Genomic DNA, 6,924 nt, shown 5'->3' with positions numbered 1-6,924 from the left:
GAGGTAATGATCAATGGGTGCGGATGGGGGCATTCGTATTGCGACGTTAGAGGTGAAATTCTTGGATCGTCGCAAGACGGGCTTAAGCGAAAGCATTTGCCAAAAACGCTTTCATCGATCAAGAACGAAAGTTAGAGGTTCGAAGGCGATCAGATCCCGCCCTAGTTCTAACCATAAACTATGCCAGCTAGCGATCCGCCGAAGTTACTTCTATGACTCGGCGGGCAGCTTCCGGGAAACCAAAGCTTTCGGGTTCCGGGGGAAGTATGGTTGCAAAGCTGAAACTTAAAGGAATTGACGGAAGGGCACCACCAGGAGTGGAGCCTGCGGCTTAATTTGACTCAACACGGGAAACCTCACCAGGCCCGGACACCGGAAGGATTGACAGATTGAGAGCTCTTTCTTGATTCGGTGGGTGGTGGTGCATGGCCGTTCTTAGTTGGTGGAGCGATTTGTCTGGTTAATTCCGATAACGAACGAGACTCTGTCCTGCTTAATAGCCGAAAGAACGCACGGAGGCGCACGCCCGGCGGCGCGCTTCGCGCGTAGTCGTCGCGGTCGTGTCGTCGTCGTTCGTTCAAACACAGGCATCTCGAAGGCCGGCGTTCCTCGCGTGCCTCCCGCGCGATCAAACGTCTCCCGGCGCGTCGTACCTCGGTGCGGCGCGTACGTCGCCGTCCGGTCGCCCAGCGGCCGCGTCGGAGCGACGGGGGACGCGCGCGTGCGACGGTTGCACGAGCGCACGGTTCTTACACTGTCTGCGGACAAACATATCTTCTTAGAGGGACAAGCGGCTCGAAGCCGCGCTATAGAGAGCAATAACAGGTCTGTGATGCCCTTAGATGTCCTGGGCCGCACGCGCGCTACACTGAAGGAATCAGCGTGTGCGCAGATAGCCCTCGGCCGAGAGGCCCGGGTAATCCGCTGAAACTCCTTCGTGCTAGGGATTGGGGCTTGAAATTCTTCCCCATGAACGAGGAATTCCCAGTAAGCGCGAGTCATAAGCTCGCGTTGATTACGTCCCTGCCCTTTGTACACACCGCCCGTCGCTACTACCGATCGAACGATTTAGCGAGGTCTTCGGACCGACGCCCGTCGGCCTACCGTCGACGGACGCGTGGGAAAGTCGACCGAACTTGATCGTTTAGAGGAAGTAAAAGTCGTAACAAGGTTTCCGTAGGTGAACCTGCGGAAGGATCATTAAAGTTCTTTCGTACGGAAGCGTAGACGCCCGACGTCGTCGCTTATCCGCGAAGAGCGAAAAACACTGACCGAACCGACGACGGAGACGCGCTCGCCCGCTCGCCCCCGATGATCGCCTTCCGGCTTATCCGCCGCCGCGTTTCGCTGCGCGGTGTCGATATCGGAACGGCGTCTCGGCGCGCGCGCGGTGGGCTCGTTCTTCGTCGTCGGTATTTTTTTCCGGCGAGAGCGAACGCGCCGTCACGGACGGGCTCCCGGACGCGCCACACGACCACGTTGTGTGCGCGTCCTGCGCGGGATCCGTTCGGCGTTCGCGATCGCCGGGTTTCGAGGTGCGCGAAGGGGATGATCGCCTCTCGCACGCGCGCGCACGCACGCTCTCGCGTTTCGATCGAGAATTCGACGCGGTCCGTGCCGCGCCGGCGGAGGCGTTTTGCGTTTCCTCGCCGCGCCCTCGAGCACAAAGCGCTGTCCGACACGCGGAGGGGCGAGAGCTCCGCGCGCGGAACTTTTCTGAAAAGGAAAAAAAAAACTGTAAAACACCTAAAACAAAGACTACCTCGAACGGTGGATCACTCGGCTCGTGGGTCGATGAAGAACGCAGCTAAATGCGCGTAGTAGTGTGAACTGCAGGACACACGAACATCGACAATTCGAACGCACATTGCGGTTCGGGAAACGCTCCGGCGTTCCGGGACCACGTCAGACTGAGGGTCGTCCTCAAAATAGGCCGCGGGGTTTTGCGCTCGTCTTCGCGATACGCGAGCGCCCCCCGACGTGTCCTGAAAGACTGCGGCGGTGCGCGCGCGCCCTGGCGGCGCGCACATCCGCGATTATTGGGAGCCTCGCGGCGCGCCTCCGCGCGCGTCGCGTCTCCTCGAGACGAGTCGGGCCCGCGCGGCGAAAACCGCGCGACGTCCGACGACCCGCATCGACTGCAGCGCGCGAGATGCTCGGGATAATCGCTTGCGGTCGACGTGTCGACGACGTGTCATAGTAGACCTTCGAGTCTCGCGAGACGTTCGTCGGCCGGTGCGACCCTATCCCTGCGCTCGCGCCCGTTCGACCGATCGCACAACACAAAACCAAAAGACGACCTCAGTTCGGGCGAGATCACCCGCTGAACTTAAGCATATTACTAAGCGGAGGAAAAGAAACTAACAAGGATTCCCTCAGTAGCGGCGAGCGAACAGGGAGGAGCCCAGCGCCGAATCCCACGGTCCGCCAGGGCCGATCGGGAAATGTGGCGTTAAGGAGGATCCGCAAGTCCCGACGTCGCGATAGCGTCGCGTCCAAGTCCTTCTTGAAAGAGGCCGAACCACCCGCAGAGGGTGCCAGGCCCGTAGGACCGTCGCCCGGCGTTGGGTCGGATCTCTCCCTAGAGTCGGGTTGCTCGGGATTGCAGCCCTAAGTAGGTGGTAAACTCCATCTAAGGCTAAATACGACCACGAGACCGATAGCGAACAAGTACCGCGAGGGAAAGTTGAAAAGAACTTTGAAGAGAGAGTTCAAGAGTACGTGAAACCGTTCGGGGGTAAACCTGAGAAACCCGAAAGATCGAAAGCCGAGATACAGCGTCCGCGCCGCCGGTGCAGCGGCGACGGCGTGCACTTCTCGGCCGGTAGGACGTCGCGACCCGTTGGGAGTCGCCGACGCGTAATGGGGTACGTTCGGGAGGCTCGAGGCGGCGCGGCGGGACTTGTTCCCGTCGTCTTTGCGGCCCCTCGAACCCGACGCGTCCTCGCCTAGCGTTCGGCACGCCCGACGCGACATTCAAAAACAGAACGATGCGTTCGTTCGGCGGTTGCGCTTTTGCGGCGCGCCCGGCTTCGTCGTCGCGCTCACGCGCCTCGGCGAATGTTCTCGGGCGTGCGCGCCTAATCGGCGCGCACACCGACGTCCGATCGTCAGCGACGCTTTTGCTTTGGGCGTTTTCAGGACCCGTCTTGAAACACGGACCAAGGAGTCCAACGTGCGCGCGAGTCAATGGGAGCAAACAGATAAACCCAAAGGCGAAGCGAAAGCGAAGGTCGGCCGGGGGCGGGGGGCAACTCTCGCATCCCGTCGGCCGTTGGGAGGATGGGTCGCGCTCGTCGCGATCCCGCACTCCCGGGGCGTCTCCGTCAGGCATCGTCGTCGACGTTTGCGCGTCTTCGTTCGGTGCCGGAGGCGCACCTCTAGCGCGCACGCTGGGACCCGAAAGATGGTGAACTATGCCTGGTCAGGACGAAGTCAGGGGAAACCCTGATGGAGGTCCGCAGCGATTCTGACGTGCAAATCGATCGTCAGAACTGGGTATAGGGGCGAAAGACCAATCGAACCGTCTAGTAGCTGGTTCCCTCCGAAGTTTCCCTTAGGATAGCTGGCGCTCGCTTTGCGAGAGTCTCATGCGGTAAAGCGAATGATTAGAGCGAATCGGGGTCGAAACGACCTCAACCTATTCTCAAACTTTAAATGTGTGAGATCTCCGGCTTGCCCGACATACGAAGCCGCGAGATCGGATCTAGAGTGCCAAGTGGGCCATTTTTGGTAAGCAGAACTGGCGCTGTGGGATGAACCAAACGTGAAGTTAAAGCGCCCAAATCGACGCTCATTGGAAACCAGAAAAGGCGTTGGTAACTCAGGACAGCAGGACGGTGACCATGGAAGTCGGAATCCGCTAAGGAGTGTGTAACAACTCACCTGCCGAAGTTACCAGCCCTGAAAATGGATGGCGCTTAAGCGTCGTGCTTATACTTCGCCGTTGGCGGCAAGGGCGTCGCTCCCTCGGGTGCGGCGCGAAGAGAGGCCCCGACGAGTAGGGGGGTCGCGACGGTGAGCGCAGAAGGACCGGGCGCGAGCCCGTCTGGAGCCGCCGTCGGCGCAGATCTTGGTGGTAGTAGCAAATACTTCAGCGAGCACCTGGAGGACTGACGTGGAGAAGGGTTTCGTGTGAACAGCAGTTGCACACGAGTCAGTCGATCCTAAGCCGCTAGGCGAAAGCCGACGTCGATGAGGCGCAGACGATCGCGTATGCGAAGGGGCCGGCGTCTCGCGCGCGCCGCGCCCTTTTTGTGTATCACAGTTCGCGCCTCAAGGGCGAAAGGGAATGCGGTTCCTATTCCGCAACCCGGCAACGGAACCGCCATTATTCGGGCCCTCGTAAGAGAGTTCGTCTGGGTAACCTAAAACGACCCGGAGACGCCGTCGGGAGGTCCGGGAAGAGTTTTCTTTTCTGTATGAGCGTTCGAGATCCATGGAAGCCCATAGTGGGGAGATATGGTTCGGAACGCGAAGAGCACCGCAATTGCCGCGGTGTCCGGATCGTCCCCTCGGACCTTGAAAATCCGGGAGAGGGCTACGAGGAGCGACCGTGCCGGCTCGTACCCATATCCGCAGCCGGTCTCCAAGGTGAATAGCCTCTAGTCGATAGAATAATGTAGGTAAGGGAAGTCGGCAAATTAGATCCGTAACTTCGGGACAAGGATTGGCTCTGAGGGTCGGGGCGTGTCGGGCTTGGCGCGGCAGCGGACGACGGCCAAAGACCGGGACCGAGCGAGGCGGCGTTCGCCTCACTAGCGGGGGCGTTCGTCGATCCGACCTCGGTACCGCGTTCGCAGGCCGCCCGCGAAAACGTCAAGCTGCGGGGCCCCGCGCTAGCGGTTTGTCGACTCCGGCGACGGGTTGGCCTCGGCCTTCCCTAGTCGGAGTAATACGGCTTCGTGATGCTCGGGACGTTCCCCCTTCGACCGCCGACAAACGACCGACTCAGAACTGGCACGGACAAGGGGAATCCGACTGTCTAATTAAAACAAAGCATTGCGATGGCCCCAGAGGGTGTTGACGCAATGTGATTTCTGCCCAGTGCTCTGAATGTCAACGTAAAGAGAAGACGTGTCGCTCCGTCTTCTCCGAAAATTTTTAAACGCGACATCGAAAATAGTAGTTTAGGGGTTCGCACAACCCCATTTAAGTTTAAAGTGAAACCTCCGCTGCTGTTTGGGGCGAGTGCTGGGTGGTTGGATAAGTGGCAAACATATTTCGCGGTAGTAGTGTGGTGCACGTGGGACAAATAGTGACTTTACACGCGAGTTTCGTAGTGAATTTGTGCAAACTTCCATCGTCCCGATCCGGCAAGGCAAAATAGCACATAAACTAACATCAATATTAATTATTATACGCAAAAATCCACTTTTAATTGCGGCCTTGTCGGATCCACGTGTTACCGCGCGCGATACCGCGAAGTTATCCGCCGGTTGACCTGTAAGGTCGCATTCCATCGCGTTATCCATATCTGCACGACCAGGTATCACCAGCCAGCTGAACAACATATCGCCATCATGGACAGGAAGAGTACTCCCCACCAACGGCGCGCGTCTCTATCCGGAGCACGCGCCCCGGGTTCAACTGAGCCCGGCCCATCGCCGTCCGCCATTGCTCGTAGTCAGCACGGTGTCGAGTCGTCTCCCGACACCAGGCGGACGGCACCGCCCCCCGACGTCGATAAGCCCCACAAGTGCGGCAAGTGCGGGCACGCCTGCCAAACCAAGAGCGGGCTGGCGAGGCACGTCAAAACTTGTGGAACCAGGCGGCAGGACGTATGCATATACTGCGGAAAAGCCTTTCCTACATATGCTGCAGTGCGTCAGCACGAGCACCGGGCGCACCCGGAGCATTTTAATGCTAGTATGGAAAAAGAAGCGAAACCCTCCGAGGCGGTGTTAATGGCCAAAATAGCCAAAGTTGAGGCCACCGCCTTAAGGGGGGTTTTTAACTATAAGGAAGCAGTGGCCACAACGGGCCTGTCTAAACACCAGATCCGTCACCGCCGGGAGCAGCCAGAATACCCAGCATACTTGGAGCGTGCAATCAGTGAGAGGAAGCGGCTCAGCCAGACCACATTTGGGTTTACCCCTCCCTCCGCAACGAAGCGCTCCAGTATATCTACAATGGGCCCACCAACACCTACGGCCCCCCCTGATGCTCCCGAGCTGGTAGTTTGTGGCCCGCCTGCTATACCGATACCCTATGCAGTCCCCCGCCTGGTTCCCCCCGCCATTCCGTCGACCTCCACCGCAGACGACGTGCCAGCCCCTACGCCAAGCGACATCGACCACCAAGATGTCAGCTCTTGGGCAGACGAGCCCGCACCGAAGGGGACGAAACGCCGAATCTCGTCCCCGCCGCAACAACCTCCGACGACGCGGCCCCGGCTTCAGGAGTCCCCACCTTGCGGCACCCCAACATCTTCTGCCGCCGCTGAGTCCCTCGGGACCAAACGTAAGAGGACCACTTCGACTCCCACACCACCGAGGGAGTCCCGCCTGAAGCCGAGGACGGCAGCCGTATCCCCCCCCTCCGCCGTCGAGGTTCCCGCGCCACCGACAAGATCAACAACGTCGCCCTGCATACCATCACCGGCCGCTCCCCCCCCTGTGGGGGGGGATACGAACATCGATCCAGCTCAGGACCCTCCGAGTCGAGATCCACTACCACCGCGGCTCCGAGAGGACGCCTCCTTCCTCGCCCGCCTGCTTTTGTTAAAGGGCGGGGCCGAGGAAGCCACCACCAAGAGGCTCCTCCATACGGCCCTCTCGGGCACCATACCTGAGCTGGAGGACGCCATACAGGGATACATGGAAGACCGCTTCCCGGTCCGGCAGAGGAAGCCGCCTAGAGTACGAATAAGGCCTATTCCACCTCCGCCACCAGCCACCAGCACGATACGAAGAGCTTCTGAAT

General features: G+C 59.6%; 1 non-coding gene and 1 pseudogene across 1 annotated transcript; both read left to right on the top strand.

The window, feature by feature from the left end:
* Positions 1–1,759: 1,759 nt before the first annotated feature.
* LOC116160728 lies at positions 1,760–1,920 on the top strand. The gene has a single exon (XR_004143313.1). It is a non-coding gene; the product is annotated as a 5.8S ribosomal RNA (ribosomal RNA).
* A 376-nt stretch (positions 1,921–2,296) lies between these two features.
* LOC116160715 overlaps positions 2,297–6,924 on the top strand; it is an 8,554-nt pseudogene continuing 3,926 nt past the window's right edge.

The sequence above is a fragment of the Photinus pyralis genome, unplaced genomic scaffold (assembly GCF_008802855.1).
Source record: "Photinus pyralis isolate 1611_PpyrPB1 unplaced genomic scaffold, Ppyr1.3 Ppyr1.4_LG1, whole genome shotgun sequence".
NCBI classification, from domain to species: domain Eukaryota; kingdom Metazoa; phylum Arthropoda; class Insecta; order Coleoptera; family Lampyridae; genus Photinus; species Photinus pyralis.
This window is presented reverse-complemented; position numbering and strand designations above follow the sequence as displayed.